The 19,591-nt window shown below is 32.1% G+C and overlaps 3 long non-coding RNA genes across 3 annotated transcripts in view; all 3 read left to right on the forward strand.

Annotated features, from left to right (window-relative positions):
• LOC143066227 (uncharacterized) overlaps positions 1–19,591 on the forward strand; it is a 257,038-nt gene that overhangs the window by 155,254 nt on the left and 82,193 nt on the right. The gene's annotated exons all lie outside the window — the stretch shown is intronic.
• Positions 609–5,381, forward strand: LOC143071039 (uncharacterized). Its single transcript, XR_012976778.1, has 4 exons — positions 609–722; positions 3,617–3,782; positions 4,225–4,403; positions 4,982–5,381. It is a non-coding gene; the product is annotated as an uncharacterized LOC143071039 (long non-coding RNA).
• Positions 13,295–17,801, forward strand: LOC143071093 (uncharacterized). The gene is made up of 3 exons (XR_012976797.1): positions 13,295–13,435; positions 15,974–16,133; positions 17,575–17,801. It is a non-coding gene; the product is annotated as an uncharacterized LOC143071093 (long non-coding RNA).

A 19,591-nucleotide genomic window follows, 5' to 3' on the forward strand; every position in this document is an offset into this window, starting at 1 on the left:
TTAACGTTGATTGGATAATATTCTCTGAACTTATTCATGTACCAAACAATCAAGGAATAATAGAAATTTGAAATACAGCAACGAATAAAACGGATAAAAACCATTGGACTCCAGACTCCTGACTAGTTTGGTTGTGTAAATAATTTTTGCAATCCCAAATCTGTCAAGATTACCTAGAACAATTTTAGACACCTTTAAAACAGTTCCTAACATAATAAGTTATACCAATGGACAGTTTTAGACAGATCTGATTATTGGTTCACTCCAAGAATTATAGTTAAGATAAAACTGATCAGTAGTATTAAAGTTCTCTATTATCTAGATTCCGTTCTTCATTTTTCCTTTTAATTTTTTTTCATTTTCATGAGCATTTCATCTATTTTATTATTTTTCTAAATAGCTCTGAATCATGTATGTATCATTACATAACGCAGATATTAAAGGGACATAAGCTACACTCAATCAACGTAAGATTGTAAACTTTTAAAACAAAACAAACTGTAATAGGCATTTGATCTCATTAAAAAAAGTCATTGGTTTAAACATATCTTATTTTCTAAGGAGATAACCGCCCATTAAGTGAATACGTATAAGGAAGAAAATTCCTATTGGAAAAAATTAAATTAGTTTGTTTAAATTCGGAAAGCGAAAGGTGTTACTTCAAAAAATAATTTTATCAACCAGCAATATGTTTGGATACCTGTTTGTATTACAATTCATAGGTTTGTATGGTTTTTTCATCTTATGTTTATTTTGAAAAAAGCGCTGTTAAAAACAAAAAATTCAAGCTCAGACTTTCTTATACTCTTTTGAATTACAAGTCATAGGCTTTTTTTTTTTTTTTTTATTTTGAAAAAAAACCCGCTGTTATAATTGTGCTTTTCTTTTATTGTAAGCTCAGACTGTATTATACTTGTATGCATACGCTATTCGTGTCTGATGTTTTTATTTTAAATTGTTTGTTACTTAAAAACTTTAATGGATAATTAAAATTGTGATATAATTTTTAAAAGATGGTATTAACTTATAAACGGTACGCAAAATTGGCGATATTACGTATGTGCAAACATTTGAGGAATGCAGAACTGCAATGTTTATCGAAAAATAAAGCTACTGTGTTACATTTTGGCACCTAATCGTCTTGCACTATGCTCAGGGCGAAAGACCACTCGACCGCCTAGGCTCGACACAAATCAAGCTCTCGGTGGCTGAGTGTTACCTTTCATCTAGCGTCGTAACACAGTACATTACATAAAAAGCATGACGGTGGAATATTACAGCTCATCTGAATGATTCTTGTAGAGGATCTTACAAATAAATGTAGGATGCGGTCAAAATAATGATTATATTATAAGTACGTCTGAAACAGTACGACAAATTGTATCCATCGAATCATATAGTGTTATTAACTGGCTGTGTCTGTATTGGTCCTGTTATGTATTCGAGGGTCAGTTAAATTGACTCCCGAGACTGAAGAGGTCAACATTAGTAAAAACAGATAATGCATTCTATTAAAAGAATTTTTTTTAAAAATGAGAGAATCCATAAATTTTATTTGATTTTTTTTACGACTGCCATACAACTGAGAACTTAAGGTAGCGACCATGTCAGGTTTAATCGTCTATTTTCTGTATATGAAAATGCCTGTATACGTACCACAGTTGTTAACCATTCGTTTGATGTGCTTGGGCTTTTGATTTTGCCAATTGATAACGGACTTGAAGTTTCATCAGAGATCGGCATTTTTGTAATTTTTTATTACTTTCTGGAAACGGTTTTTTCCCCGAACCGAGTGAACGTGCTTTTTATCATATGCGTAGAATGGCGAATATTTTATATAGATTTAAAGATGATTGAGGTTAAAACTTATCGATTACAAAGCTTTTTATATAAAAATATGTCGAATAAATGAATCATAAATGGGTTCTGATTTAAAGTTGTCATTTGTCGTCCATACAAGATTGTAACAAGACCAGTACAATGTATATGCTCATACGTGGCATTTTTTTTTTTTTTTTTTTGAACAACATAGAATTTAATAATTTATATAAATTTCAAACGCGCATGGAAGAAGTGCGTCTTTTGGAAAAGAGGTCAGTTTTAACGCATACTTTTGTGTGAGAACTACCAAATGATTGTAAAAGATGAAAGACAGCTCAGCTATATATTTGCAGAGTATTACTTGACTACCAAACTAATATAGCATCGTGATAGAAAAATAATGATAAATTGTAGTGCGTTTCAGTCAAAAGTTTTGTTTCTTCGTTTTAGTAATTGATTGATGGAATGTTGAATAGTAACACTCAGCGCTCTCAACTATTTAACGCATGCTAAGGGTGTGCAAAAGAAATCTAGTTGTTGTCATTTTTTGAAGGAACTCATTTTTGTTAATAGAAAAATAAAATACTACAGTTCGCAATTTAAACTATACGTTCCTCTTGAAAACAATAGCTCATAGTATTAGACCTGGGTTATAAAACCGTATCTTTTACCATGGTGCATATATTTCTAAATCTTTTGAACACACCATTGCAATTTGATTCCAACGTTCAATTATACGTACAAACGCAACTTACTGTTTAGCGAGCAATATTGATAAATGCATATTTCGAAACTAACAAGCTTTCGGGTTTTGACCCGTCGGTGCAATAAGTTTCTTGTCTAAATTCCTTTATTCTTAAATTGGTTACTTTTGTTGAACCATCACACAAAAGAACAAACAAATGTTAAACCTCATTTAGTTTGAGGTTGCTTTTAACGTGATGCAATAACATAATGAGATTAAGATAACATTATAAATTACATTAAATAAAAGAGGGATTTCACCTAAGATAATTATAAGAAGAAAGGACGTAACTTATTTATGTCGCTTTTGTAACGAAAAAAAAACCCATTCTTTTTAAAAGAAAAATTTCCTTCTATTTCATTGTATATAATAAATGCTAGACATTCAGTAACTTTTAAGCACAGATAAAAAAAGTTTTTGTAGAAATAAAAAGAAAAGAATCATTGATGCCGAAGGAGATATTTCTTAAGGAAATGCTTCAACATGAAACGGAAAATTAATTACAAGGAGGAACATCATTAAAAAAAATGACAATGTTTGCTTTTGAAAGTTAAAACAAACCACTTGCTCAGAGGGTACAATATTTCATTTGATCTTAATGTTTTGTTATTCGGATAATTTGATTTTGTACGTGTATCTTTTTGCTTTGTTTTTGATAAATGAATTACATGTTTTAAAAAGAATCTTAACATGCTGGGTAGAGACCGTCTATTGTTTACGACTATACATTGACCTCTATACGCTCATTCATAATAAAAATAATGAATAAGAGAACCATACACAAAATCTTCCTCAATCAATTAGATGCACAAAACGCTTGACTCTTTGTGTTCAGATTATTACTCATTAGTTGAATGCATCTAAACATTATTCAGTTATTACAAGAACATTTTAGATTACTCTGATACCAGATAAGCACGTGTATTATCAAGGAAAACATTAATATGCTACATGCATATTAGCTGATCATTACGTTCATATAGCATTATTTATTTTCTTTTCCTGTATATATAAACACTATACAATTGTAAATAAATATTTGGTTTTTAGGAGTGTACAGTAAAACCTGTTATTACAGCTTTTATTCGTATTCTTCAAGTCTTAGAAGCAAATACTGTATATATGGCTGTTGTTCGAGTTATTCATCAAATCCATGTTGTTCCTCATCTTATTCATCTTATGACTACGACATAAGCTACTCTGTATCAAAGACTATGTATGTATCTTAGAAACGAGCATTATTTCATTTCATCAAAATGACATTACAAGTTATAATTGCTTCATTGCAATGCGTCATTTTAATTGGCTAACAACAATCATTTTAAAAATTAACCATTATTTAAAAATGAAATGTTACATTCATGACGACACAAGCTTCCAATATAAAGTGGTGATGGGTTTTGATTTGTAACATGCAAGCACAAAAAGGGCTTTATTGTATTCTACATAAAAAAAAGATGACATGTTTTGTATGTATTATTCAATATATCAAATGAATTGATCTGTGTTTCATACCATGCTCAATTTAATTTAAAGCCAAAGAGGAAATACTATTCTGTTTATACGTGTCAAGGAAAATACATGTATTTCATAGTTGTTTCATTCAACTATCATCAACTGCTAATAAAATATGAACCATTTTCCCTTTCGTTACATAGATCAACAGCAGAGACCGTAGGGATAGTTATTGGCAGTCTCGTCGGTTTGTCTATTTTTATTTCAATCATCTCCTGTATCTGCAGAAGTATGAGAGCACAGCGAGGTATGCAAGGTCAGGTACTATCTCAACAACCAGTGGCATACATAACAACTCCCGGAAGTAACGCCCCCTCAACATGTAAGATAGACGTTTAAATTACGTGTAAATGGTTTCATGTATATACAGATTATATATCTATTAAATGAAAAAAGAATAACTTGTAAGAATACAGAATATATTTACTTTGGATACTGAAGGCTTCATACAGCGCGATATAAATATATACAAATTAATGTTGTGTCTTTACAACTAGAGAACAAAAAAGACTATCTGTCAACTAGCATACTTATACATAAAAGAAAGAAGACTGATGTGGAGTTATTGCCAATAAAACAACTATCCACAGGAAGCACAGAACGAGAATGCAAAATCAAGTTGTGAATACAATACAAAAACAAAATATTCAAAGTGCTATTGCTCTTCTTAATATTCAAATATTTTATCATATGAGAATTTAATGCATCATTTAAAAAAAAGGGTGAAAAAGGCAACCGAATCTGAAAACAAATTCTTCAGATTCCCTAAATTAATATTGATTGGATCATATAGTTGATCGTGAGAAAAGTTTTGGTTTCGTATTGTATTATCGATTATGTGGCGTGTGTTATGATAGCAAGTCAGGCTATAATTTTGATTATTAAATGTCACATTTTTAGACCCTCAAACTGCTTTTCCGCCAACATTTGGAAGTACATTTGTAATGGGAATATGATGGGCAGCACTGAACAACTAAATGTTATTCCAGCAAGTAATGGAAATACAGCATACCCACCAAGTACCGGAAACACAGCTTATCCACCAAGTTACGACAACCTTGCTCATGACAACATGAAAGGAAGTGAAAGTTCTATGAACGCATGTACATAGTCAATAAAAGATAAACACACATGTAAAGCATCCTTTTGTACTAATCTGTAATCAATGTGAATCTATATTTGAATTTCAAATCTTCATTGTATTATTGCATGCGTTGTCATCTTGAATATCCAAGTATTGTAACCTTATTTAATAATTTAATTGCAACATATAATTATTAAAACGACAAGCGTTACCTTGTTACCTCTTATTTAATCTAAAATATAGACTTTATGAATCATATAAAACCTTCTTACTATTCGTCTAGAACACCATTCGACCTTTATTAATGAACAAAACCAATATCTTTACCGAATGAAATTTATTGGTATACCGATTGTTCATTGAAAAATATATATCTGCTCTTCTGTGGCCGCAGTTCACATAAATACTTTAATTAGACAAACAGCGATTGGTTAGCCAAAGGAATATTGTTATTGTTTGCGTACCAATACAAAAAAGGAGTAAACAGTTTTTATGATATTTTTGTTCCTATGTAAAAATAAGGGATGTTGTATAATTGCTAATGAGACAAATACCTACGAATTTCAAATATAGTAGTTATGAGCAAAAATGCAAACACCATACCTTATGGTCGGTTATAAAAGGCCGCGTCATGAAAATTATGAAACAATTCACAATGCAATAGCTACATGTACCTTGCGGCCTAATTTATAACAATAATTATCAAAGGTACCATGATTATAATTTGATACGCCAGAGGCGCGATTCGTCTACATTAGACTCAATCAGTGACGCTTATATCAAAATAGTTATAAAGCCAAACAAAAAAAAAAACCAACAATATCTAGAAGATCAAATAAGCTAGATCATTTAATTTCCAATTCAGGAATATTGACAATGGTCCATTAACAAACCAAACTTCTGCTTAGGTCCATGAATATATCGTCCAGAACTAGATAATAAAAAAAAACCCACCGATACAGTTTCCTCTGTCTCACTTTTAGACAATTTTAGTACCTCAAAGTTGGTCACCTTAGTCCAAGAATCAATACTAACAACGTTTTCACTTTTGTAACTATAAATTTTGCTCGTCTTACCAGCAATACTCTAACTTCATAAGCGTACATTGTATGTAGAATGAGTATATTTTTCTTAAAAATGCAACATGCAAGAGCTAGTAATACACTACCAAGAATTTACTCACGTTTTTTTTTTTGGTACATTTCTACCCTCGTATATATCAGTACTGTTCGGCAAGACAGAAAACTTGTAATGTTATACTTTCTGTTTATTCAGTACTGTTTTTGACAGTACTGTTTCAGTACTGATTTTGACAGTACTGTTTCAGTACTAATTTTGACAGTACTGTTTCAGTACTGATTTTAACAGTACTGTTTCAGTACTGATTTTAACAGTACTGTTTCAGTTCTGATTTTGTCAGTACTGTTTCAGTTCTGATTTTGACAGTACTGTTTCAGTGCTGATTTCGTCAGTACTGATTCAGTTCTGATTTCGTCAGTACTGTTTCGGTACTGATTTTGTAGTTGATATTTTCATTCACTGTTTTAGTAATAAACTTACTTTTTAGTGCGCACCTTATCCATATGAAAAATAGTTGTTTCTTTATGTATATTTGCAGCAGTCGATTTGGTGTGGTTATTTTTTTAAATTTGAATATGTATTGTTTCAAAAAATATTTGGAACTGAAAACTTATATAATTAGGTAAGTATAGTATGGTACATAATAATTGTGACATATTTTTATCTTGTGTAGGCATGTCTGATTCAGTGTTGGTCTATCATTAGAGATTTTTTTACAGTGTGCATCTCAGTACAATTGGTATCCAAAAATAGGTTTGATAATCATGTGACAATATTACTATTACTAGTATCCTTTTTTATCTGGTGACGTTTTTCTCTTCGACTATATCACCCTGCTGAGCAGATTTTTTTAGCGACGTGAACATGACCAAGGAAAATTATCAAGCTTTCTTTCGTCTATCGAAAAACTATTGAAGTGAAGGGGAAAACAACAGAAAGGAAGTAAGATAAGCAGTTTATCGCATTTTACCCTTTAGGAACACCTGAATTCATTCCCGGTTTTTAATGGAGTTCGTGTTGGTTTTTTTTTGTGTATTTTTCAACGTGGTGTTGTAAATGCCCTTTAGTTTTGTAACTCTTTGTTTACTTCTTGATTTTGATTGTGACTGTCTTTCTGTGTAAAGAAAAAAGAATAGGCACTCGACATCAGAGAGATTCACACTGTGGTTCGAGGCTGATATTTTACAATATCAATGTGTATAATAGCGCACAATTTATACATATATATCAAACAAGATTAGATTACACTGTTTATTTTTGGTATTTTGCTATTGCTTAAAACATGTTGTAATTAATGCAGTCATATATTACTATGTTAGGCAATGCATTATAATTGACACAAAACAATGTCTTGTTTACCTTATTTTTAATCATAACTGGAATTTCTTTTATTTATCATAACCATTTTTTAATATATAATAAAACATTCAATGTCTTACAAACATGTGAAGTTTGTGACAAAAATCTCTATCATTTTCATGCCCCTTTAAAGTTCATAAATAAAACAATCAAAGAAACAATTAATTTTGCATGTATCATGTTTCATTGCTCTCCCCCTTTGCCATCTTTTCTTTGGAATGCTTCGTAGAATGTCAGTTTCCTGGCACTTTTCCTCTATTCAGTACACTAGTCCCGCATATGATGTGTCTTGCTACATGTACAGTGGTAATTTAAGAGGACACTTTAGTTCTAATATGAGCTCATTTTAAGCATCTTTTTGGTACTTGTACGAAACTCAGGATTCAATGGTTCATGATTAAATGTTGTTTTTTTTTTTTTTTTCTGATGAGTGCCATATTGATATATCATTTTGTTTATAGGTCTTCAATTTTCACATCGAACATCCCCATTTCTGCTCTTGTCTCCATTGCTGTTAATCATTCTGAGGAAAGAAAATGAAATGACTATTATAAACTCTTATGTTTCCTCATTTCTATGTTATGTAAAAATAAAAAGAATGCACAATTATAGAAGGGAATGGTCATCAAAATGTACTTACTGATACTACATGTATATATATATATATATTAACTGACGTGGAAAGGTAACACATGCCCACCGAAAGCTCTTTTTTTGAGAGCCCAGGTGGTCGTGTGGTCTAGCGGGACGGCTGCAGTGCAGGCGATTCGGTGTCACGATATCACAGTAGCATGGGTTCGAATCCCGGCGAGGGAAGAACAAAAAATTTTGCGAAAGCAAATTTACAGATCTAACATTGTTGGGTTGATGTTTAGACGAGTTGTATATACATTATGTACACAGCCATGTATCACCATCATTGATGGCGATCCTATGGATACATCTGTTGTAGGGTTGTCACTGACTCAGACGTACTTATGAATATAATTATTTTCTGTGACTGTATCTTACATTAATTTGTAGGATCCTTTACTATAGATAATTTAGTTGATCTGTAACAATAACATCTTCATGCCTTATATATCATGTACTGTAGTACGCCGTTAGATTAAAACTGACGTGGAAAGGTAACACATGCCCACCGAAAGCTCTTTTTTTGAGAGCCCAGGTGGTCGTGTGGTCTAGCGGGACGGCTGCAGTGCAGGCGATTTGGTGTCACGATATCACAGTAGCATGGGTTCGAATCCCGGCGAGGGAAGAACAAAAAATTTTGCGAAAGCAAATTTACAGATCTAACATTGTTGGGTTGATGTTTAGACGAGTTGTATATACATTATGTACACAGCCATGTATCACCATCATTGATGGCGATCCGATGGATACATCTGTTGTAGGGTTGTCACTGACTCAGACGTACTTATATATATAAAGTTGAAATTTGTTGCTAAATAAAAAAAAGAGGAAAATATGATGAACCAATTCATCATCATCAAAGTATTGGTGTTTGCTAGTGGCAAGTATTTCATGCACGTGTACAAATGTAGCTTTAACCATCAATCTATGTATGTGCTCTATATAATAAGATTCGTGAAACAACGACAAAAGACGTTTAAATATACACTCATTACTTTATAAATACAAAAGTACATTAATGTTTAATAGATTGAAGTGGAAATTCTTATTTAACGTACATATGTAGCACTCAGAAACGTGTCCGATTCCCCCAAAACTTGTCCATGTGACGTCAATGATCTGATAAACAAGTCAAATTGCAGGGGCGCCAAAATGTGTTCTGTTTATCAACGTCTAATTGTGTCTTTTTTTTTTAACACAGAAACTACTTTTGCGGGAAACCGGTCGTGCAATACCCTCATAGACATACATTTTGTAGAAGATATTTTGGGCATCACCGGATAATATTATAGCAAAAGAATTTACTCACAATTAAACGATGATTTAAACTTAACAAAACTTAATAAATGCAATGTTTATGTTTTTTTTTTCTAAATACGCATGACATATTTGGCACCAGACATTAAGCAATCCATAGTTAATTATGTGTTGTAAACTTAGCCTGCATTTATGCTTGTTATGAATAACCTATGTTGAACAAAACTAATGCTTATAAATGACATACATTGAAGCACCGGGGGAAAAATACAATATAAAATGTATTAGTTTTCCTAATTGTGAAGTACCTCTGTCTGAACTTTATTATGAAGTACCTCTGTCTGAACTTTATTATAATAATAATCATATTGATAAAAAAAAATCATAAAATCGCTTCAAATAAAAATGACTTTTCATTGTGCAATTTTTTTTTTAATTTTTTTTTATAAACCAGGGGTCTGTGTCTTCAAGCAGAAGTAAATGTGCACAGTGTAGCATATCTTGGACATTTGTCTGTACGGATTACTAAACCTTTCCTCCAGATTTTTTTGGAAGCTGCTTGACATTTTTTTTTTATAATCCAACCGAACAATAAGGGTTCTATCGTAACCCCACCCGGCAGTGTATCCCAAACTCTGTCTGACCGACAAAATGTCAGACAAAAAATCATTCGGTCAGACAGAACTCTTAAGATTTTTTGTTTGAATATGTAGTAGAAAAGTTCAAATTTCTCTTTCGGTCAGACAAACCCTAAAACAGTTTGGCACAGACTATCCCACACCATTAATATTGAATTGCGGTAAACGTTTTTTACTTAACAGAGTATTATTGGGGGTATATGAGTTTTTGAAATATTCTGGCGTTTTTAACTGTACACATTCTAAAATTAACGGACACGTTTTGGGGATATGTAACAATAAAGAAAAATTGTTATTGTCCTATTATTCAGTAGTTGCCGTTATTGATGTGGTTCATAAGTGTTTCTCGTTTCTCGTTTTCATAAAGATTTAATAGACCTTTGGTTTTCCCGTTTGAATGCGGTTTCACACTAGTAATGTTTTAGGGATCCATTAGTTGTCGTCTGTTTATGTGGTTTATAAGTGTTTCTCGTTTTTGTATAGATTAGACCGTTGGTTTTCCCTTTACACTAGTCATTTTTGGGCCCTTTATAGCTTACTGTGCGGTGTGAGCCAAGGGTGTTGAAGGCCGTACTTTGACCTATTATCGTTTACTTTTACAAATTGCGACTGATATGTACAGGCGACTTTTCTCATTGGTACTTATACCACACACATCTTCTTATATATAAATGCATCACTGAGCCCCCCCCCCCTCCCCCCTTCCAATTACTCGTTAGTGATGGCTGCCTAGAGTGGTTTCACCAGGCCAAAAATGCATCGGATTGAAACAACATACTGGTTTTGTGGAAACTGTCAATCAAATTGAAATTAAAACAATGTATAAAATATTGTAAAAAAAAGTTTTCATTGGAGTGCATGTACGTAACATTAACACAATGTAACCGTAGACATAAATATCATTGTAACATAAATTGTATTTTTTGTTTTGATGTTTTAATGCAATAATTCGCTTAAAAAGTGTGTTTACGGAAAACCATGGTTACGTATATTGTATGCAAATTAACATACTTTGCTAATTAGATATGCTACTCAACTAGAATCTAAAGGAACGAAGGCGGAGCATAGCTATGGTACAAAATATTCATGTTCATGTTATTCCATGGTTGAAGCTCCACCCTTTTTTTTTTTGTTAAAGGTATCTGCCTCTGAAATATTTAGGAAACCGAAAAACGTAAAAGTTCAAAAGATCTTCATTTGTTTTCATTTATAACAAAACCAATAAATCACCACATCTTAAGAACCTTTTTCAAACTATATAGGATTGTTACGAGTTGCCTTAATTTTGGAAAATTATTCTCTCATTTTTGAAAAAAAAATAATTAAAATGTAATACTACAATGTAGTACCATTTCCTTTACGAAAATTTAATTAAATTGCGAATAAAAAAGTGTGTGTGTGTGGGAGGGGGGGGGGGGGGGGGGGGTGAAAAAAAACATGTTTCTTTTTGCGAACAAATAGGGTAAACTATCTACGCTCCCTAGATCCGCCACTGTTTAATGTTTTATCGTTAAAATTGTGTTTGAATAAATAATCTAACAATCCAGTTAATAAAATAACGGCAGTTTGTACGAAAACTTTAAATGTATAAACATAAATATGCAATTTCAATGAGATTAACAACCTGTAAAATATGATTTATTTGTATGATACCTTGAAAACCAAGAAAGAAAAAACAATTCTTACCGTCATTAGAATAATTATTTAATCCTTGTTGCAGAATCCGACATTATTGTTCAATTTGATAATATAACGAAATTACCTGCGTATACGATCATACACGGGGCGCAAAACTAAAAAATCGGGGAAATCCGACATTTTCTTTACTTTCTGCAAATTCTGGGGCTCTAATAAATTAATGGCATACAAGCTAGAGGCGCAAAAGGGACTTGCGCGAGCTTCTATTTTATTGGATAAAACTGTAACGTGATCAGTTTCAAATAAAAGTTCAAGGTCTTCAAGCTGTCAATCATTTTATTTATATTACAAATTTTATATACCATGTGTCTTACTCATTAACATATTTAAACAAACTCATCATTCGGATTCGTTTGTTTAAATATGTTAACTCGTAAGAACCATGGTATATATAGTACTTGTTACATTCGTAAGTAAGCATGCAGTTCCTTAGTCAACTCTAGGCCTGCATTCCGGCAATTAGCCTAAACTTCATTGTAACAATGACTTTTTTTATGACTGTTACATTTCAATGTAACCATAGCCAGTACCAAAACAAAATTAGAAACTTAAATATTTTACAGACATCCTTCTTTACAATATAAAAATAGGAAGACTGTGGGATGATTGTTACCACAACAAATGCACAATGAGAGAACCCATATATCGCATTGCCCAGATCGCATAGTATGCTAACAAAAATATTTAAAAAAAAAAAACCGAAGTAACAAAAATGTTAGTGTAAAAACATTTCAAATGAGATCACTTATAGTAAAAAGATTCAAATAAACACAATTCTATCATATACAGCAACAACTGAACAGCAACCCCCTACACACAACAGTCCATGTGGCGAGATGAAATAATTTTGTATAATATAGGCACCTGGGACAATGTTGGACTTGTATTATAGCAAAATGTTTCCCAAATAAAATGAAGTATCGATATACAAAAATCGAGTCAAAATAGGAACCACATTTTTAAAAGGTGGTTCGAAATCTTGAGTCAGGGTTTCCAAATAAATTTCCCTTTTCAAATTTATGCATTAATCGTTAAAAAGGGGGGTCCAACCTTCGGACCCCTCCCCTTGATACGCCGATGGGTGTACCCCACCTCCCTTTATCCAATCATATGTTCAAGGGCGGATCCACCCATGTTTTTTAAAAGAGGGTTCCAAACATTCGAGATAAAGGGAAAAAGGGGGGTTCCAACTAAATGTCCAAAATGCATTGAACGTCCAAAATAATTTGGTGTTCCAACCCCCGGAGGCGGAACCCCAGGGGTTCGCCACTGTGTAACGCGTATTCTCCTACTTTGGCTAACGTTATATGTTTTAAATTAGATATAATGCTACAATTTTCTCAGTTTTAAAATATTCAATGTACTATACCTTTACGTTGAATCCAGGAGTAGTTTGAACTGTTGAACTGTTGAAATGTCAGTGCGAGTGCAAAAATAACGTTGATTAAGATAATAACATCAACGGCAAAATTTTGAGACAACAGCAGAGAAAATATTGCAGCCACTTGCAGAAAGTCTTAAAGTTACAGAAACAGACGATTGTTACGACAAGTCAGAGATGGATGCAGATCCTTTTCGAATCATCTACGGATTGCTATTGTTCATGTATGTTTTTCAAATGTATGTCTTCTTCCATCACAAGTTTTATTTTGTGAACATTTGGTCAGATCATATATTTTGCCGGGATATTTTGTCTTCTTTTTTGAAAAAAACTAGGCCTATTTCAATGCTCTTTTTTGAGTTCTAAATCAATAATTAGTTTCAGAACACAAATACACACTTCGTGTAACTATTAAGAAAATGCATTCAATAAAAACGTTTAAAATGTAAGTCTGGTAGAGTCATAGAGATTGCTCCTAAAGTTGAAAGGATAAAACTTTTATCCCTCCATGAACATGGAATTTTGTATTAACTTTTACAGGCTCCCTAGACATGCTAGACCTTCAGGCTTCATCACAGATAGCATCAGGCATATTAACAATGTCAATGTATGATGTTTTTCTGAGTGTGTCACTGTGTTGAAATCTACATTTGGTTCATATGCATGTCGATTCTGTATTCTGTTGACATTTATACAAAAAAATGTCTTTCCCTTCAAGAATTTAGTTCAAACGAGGTTCATAAGGGGCAACAGAACATTAGATTTAAATATCTATATTTTTTTTATAAAAAAATGTTGTATTATTGCCAACGAGACAACTCCTCACAAAAGACCAAATGACCAGAAATTAACAAATATAGGTCACCATACGGCCATCAATAATGAGCAAAGCCATGTCGCATAGTCAGAGCTCTATAAAAGGCCCCGAAATGACAAATGTCAAACAGTTTAAACAAGAAAACTAACGTTCTTATTTACGTACAAAAAAAAAAAAAAAAGAACGAACAATGAATATGTAACACACCAAGGCTTATTTAACTCATCAGATGAATACAAATAGAAATACATCTAATAAAAACATAATGGACGTTGCCGGATACTTGTATATCCCAACAAAAAAAGTCGCTAAATACAGATCTGAGAGTACTTGCAGTTACTGACAGCTACATGTAGTTCAAAGCCACTAACAACTAATAACAAAAATCATGCATCTAACTTCTAAGACTTAGTTCATATTTTTTTACACTTAGAACTGTAAATTATATTTAATCTTAATTTTTTCCTTCTCTTTAAAAGAGATTAAATAACAGACGCAATGTTCAACATATTTGTTTTAAGACGGCCAATTTGTGTTATATATATATATTCTTTTAATAATAATATACAAACTAAAGAGACAGAAAGTCATAAATTTTGCCTCAAACAGTGCGAGAATAGACCAAGAAACAATTTTCCAATGTCCTTTTTTTCACGAAGTTAATGCAACTTCAAAATGGCGGTCTTTCATATCATTTCCATTGTTGTTATAAAGTAGAAAGAAGCAATGAATAATCGATAATAGTGTGGTGCTTTAATATAAAGAAAAGAGAATAACAGGCAAAATTATAATAAATAGTGAAAAATGATATAGAATATTACACAATACAGAAGTGAACAAACCACATCAAGACCTTTTATAAGTTGCACATTTTATTTTTTTTTTGCCTTCTAAATCTTCCTGTTTGGACCGGTCTTGTCTTAGTTTTCTTACTGCAAATGAAACTGCATGTGAAATTTATATGAAGAGATCGTGTACATACACTTTTTAGATATATATTTATTTTATTGGTCAATGATTGAATTTATGTTGGTTCAAAGCTCCATAGAGCTCTGTGGGGGCAGCACCATGATTCCGACGCCCCTTTAGTCCGACACCACATTGGTCCGATTGCCCAATAGCTCGACGCCCTATTAGTCCGACCACACATTGGAACGACACACGATTAAACCGACACATAATTATTGAGCAATATTTTGTATAAAAATCTTTATTTCAAGAGGATTATCCCAATAGTTAAAAATAATCCTACTGAGATTCCTAAAAAAAAATAGCATTCATAAAGTACATGTATCAAAAATGTGCTTGATGTCCAGTGGCAAATATTACATGCATGTTCAAAACAATTGTTATATAAGTACAATAGGTAAGTCCTGTAATATATAGATGTCATCTAGGGTGAAAGAAGCCGGTCAAAGAAACTTGGACTGCCACTGGACAATGAAAGCATATTCAATAGGGACAGGAATTTGCCCATTGCAGGTTCAGACAAAAGGCCACCGAAGGCCCCTCACGGCCCCTCAAAGAGTTGTTGCAATAGTTCTTAACCTGCAGAGATCATGGCACTCTCTTTCTTTATGAGGCTTCCGATCAAACGTGACCAATCTCACTGTCACATTTGTTCAAAATAATACATCCCGCACAATTTTACTATCAATATTTTTACTGTTTTTACTGTATCACATAAACATTATCTTTCATGATGACAGACTTGCACTTCTGTTGACATTTCCTATAGTAGAATGTGTTCATATATGGAAAAAATCTTGTCCTTATGTCCAACGTATGTGTCAATTGTTCCGAACCACTTGACAGCATTTTGTAAATCATGGATACAATCTTTATCTCATGATGTACTTTTTCAAAGGACAATTTATAAAGTGTTGCGAAAAACAACTTTTTATAAATTCATGCAAAATATTTGATGCAGTATCTATTGTTATAGGCATCTAAAAATGGATCCCACCAGAACACACAGACTAAGTCTATGAGGAAAATAAAGTCTTATAGATCAACAACTAAAAACTGTAATGAACAGATAAAATACATGATAGAGATAGAACTGGTATGAAAGGTGACAGTAGAACATTGAAATAATTTGAAAGGTAGGTATAGCTTTACACTCAATTATAATTTTTTTAAGTAAATATTTGCAGTTTTTCCTATTATTTTATTTCAATAACATGAAATGTTGTAGTGTGTTCATGGGACAACAAACCAACAACGAGCAAATTCAAAAGAATAAAGAGCAGCAATACAATTCTACAATAATTGAAAGATGTCATTTAAGGTGGTACCTAACACTACAGGGAGATAACTCTGTAAAGTCAGCTAAACGTTTTGATTACGTTGTGTTGTAAAGGGAATATAAAGCTTCTCAATGATAAAAATTGGTGTTTGTCAAACTGCTATATAACCAGTGTAATTTTTCTGACAAAACGGTTGGTTCAAAATTTTTGAAATTTTTATATTTTTGTTAAAGTACTTTGACAAAATTTTATAAAAATTAAACGAGCCAAATTAATTTTAGTGCAAGTGTTGGGTACCACCTTAAGTTAACAAAGAAGTCTATGGGAAGTGAATATCCGTACACACAACTTCTCGGTTAACTGTTTCACAGATTGCATTGATATTGTGCTCGAATAATCAGATTATGTTAATACATATGTGTGTTGGTGACAATCCAAAGATGAGTGTTACAGCCGGACATAGTTTAATCTAGGAACCTAAAGGAAATATAAACAAAGATCTCCTTCTCTGAATCTGAATAACAGATTTAAAAGATAAATAATGAGAATTGCCACTGGTACTTATAATGAAAAATTCCACAAAAAGAATACTTTTTTTTTTATTTTTAAACTGCTGTATAGTGTAAAAAATAATGAAAGTTTTAGGATTGCCAATGAGACAACTATCCACCAAACTTGATGTGATGTGGATGTGAACAATAATATACAATTGTGCAGACTTCAACAATGAGAAAAGTATTGTCGTATACCGTATTGTCGGCTACAAAAGATCAAGACATAAACGATATTTGAAACAATTCAATGTAAAAAAAAAAAATAACGACCTAATTTATAACAAAACAATTTAAGAATGTTAAAGTGCAGCCCGTATTGAAAACATGGAAATTTGCCATGAACCCAGACTTGGGGCGCTAAAATTCTTCTCCAAATCGTATTAGATCAGGGGTTGAAGTCATAAAACTTTACTCAGTGCTCGGAGCACAAAAAAATCGTGCTCGAAACATGAAATCCAGCATTTTGATTGGTTGATTTGTTCAGTCTGGAGTATAAGTAAAAAAATGACTCGAAAGTTTTATGACTTCAAGGCCAGTTTTCAAGTAGGTAAATAAAAATTATTCCATTCTTTTTTTTCTCAATTTTCTCCATGTATAATATGAACCTTGTATAATTAACGTTATACCACCTTTAGCAATGCATGAACACTGATTCACATTATGTCATGGTTGACCTATGTTTGATCTTATTATTGAACTTAAACAAAAATGATAAATGTTATAATCCACTTTTTCCTTTCCAGAAACAAGTTGGCAAAGATATATATCACATGCATTGGAAGAGCAGTGGAAAATAACATTGAAGGAGAATTATGAAAGAAACAGTGATTAAAACATCAAATTGAGAGAGAGAAAAACACATTTTTTTTACTCTTTTATGCTGTTCAATCTTAAGACTACTGTTTATTGTATTTGCAATGGAGGTTATTGCAGTTGATAAGAAGATAAAATTAAAAATTTGAGTTCCTAAGCTTGTTTTATTCAGTCAAAAAAATCAATTTTGATAAGAAAACCATGTATGTTCAAAAATTAAAAAAGGTTTATATATGTACCAAATGACCTCCGTCAGACATTAATCAGTCTGTAGGAAATCAGTCTTTATATTTTTATACTTTTACAAAATGTATGTCTGTAAGATTCAAATCTATCACAGTTTTCTGAGGAACTACAAATCAAGAGTTTCTTAAAGTCATCAGTCCTCATGTGAACACGCTATACTGAGTAATGTAGTTAATATCTCACCCTTTCAACTCCCCGTTAACAGGATGCCTAAATATTGTAACACCAAATTTCATATATTTTTTTAGTAAAATACGCTCTGCAGTTAAAGTTTATAGGAAAGAGTACAAAAGTTATGAATACCTAAGTTACTATTCACAATACACACATTACAAGTGAATGGAATTGCAGCATGATTAATGTATACAAAAAAAAAAGAAATCGGTCAATTAATTTATTTAACCATTAAAAATCTAACAATGGGCATATGATTGGAAATTTTTTTATGAGAAATAAGACTGGAAAAGTGGTCGTATTCTGATTATTCCCTCAGCACACAACATTAAGGAGAAATAACATAGACTGTTCAGTCTGAAGGTACCTGGTCATGCAGAGGGACATGTCTTATAGCAGATTCTCCCCTTATGGTGAACTAGCATGTTAAAAAAGTAGCTCAGTGCATTATTGGTCTAGTTCTGTACAAAATAGGTTAATTACATTGTATTTCTATCTGAGTATCATGTCCTCTTCCTGCACTCAACTTGCCACTGGATCACATAACATCCATCCAACCATCCATCTTCTCGATAGTAATATACCGAGTTCCAATTTTCAATTCTTGTTCAATATGTTCTGATTTGACTCAAGCAAGATACAAATACATGTAATATGGTATTGTCAAATAGAAATATTAATAATATCTTACTAAAAACATAAACCTTAATAAATAACCACACAAGATGCAATTCTGACAATAAATATGACATAAAGCCAGAATATTACAAAAAAAAGCTTAAGTAACTGTCGAAGAGCTTGAACTAAAGCAAAACCAAATCAGGACAAAAAAAATCAAGAAATAAAAAAACAACGAAAACATCAACATGTCACGATATAGAAAATGAATGGAAATAGGGTAAGTGTCCAAAGAGAACAATTAACTCACCCAAAATATACAAAATAACCTAAGACCTTTTAAGACCTTTTAAATAGGCATCACCGTATGGATTCAAATGTAAACATAATGATTGTAACTAATTTTAAGGTAGATAAACTAATTTTTACCTGAAATAGAAACAAATAAAAACCTTGAAAAGATGCACATTTACGTACTTAAAGAGAGGACATCTTTTTTTTATGAACACAGTGAAATATTATAGATTCTAGATGCTACCGTTGTGAATCACAACAACATGCAATTATTCTTTGGTCAAATATGAACTTTATCAAATCAGTGACGTGGTGGCTCTATTAGTTGGATATACTGATTCATATACCCTTCTATACACTAAAATTATAATAGTTTAATTGTCTAGAATATAATTAAAAATAAGTTTCATCACAAATTCCGTAGGATTCGTCATATCAAATATGAATAGTGATTTCAATAAAATAAAAACTTAAATGTTACATGAATTAAATCATTTATCAAGAGGAACAATACAAATCGAAAAAAAAGGAGGACAAGGCTGAAAATTCCAGTTGCTAAAACAGTTTAAGAATGACACGGGAAAGGATCCAGTATAATCGACAACACAGTCTCAG

The sequence above is a fragment of the Mytilus galloprovincialis genome, chromosome 1 (genome assembly GCF_965363235.1).
Source record: "Mytilus galloprovincialis chromosome 1, xbMytGall1.hap1.1, whole genome shotgun sequence".
Taxonomy (NCBI): Eukaryota; Metazoa; Mollusca; class Bivalvia; order Mytilida; family Mytilidae; genus Mytilus; species Mytilus galloprovincialis.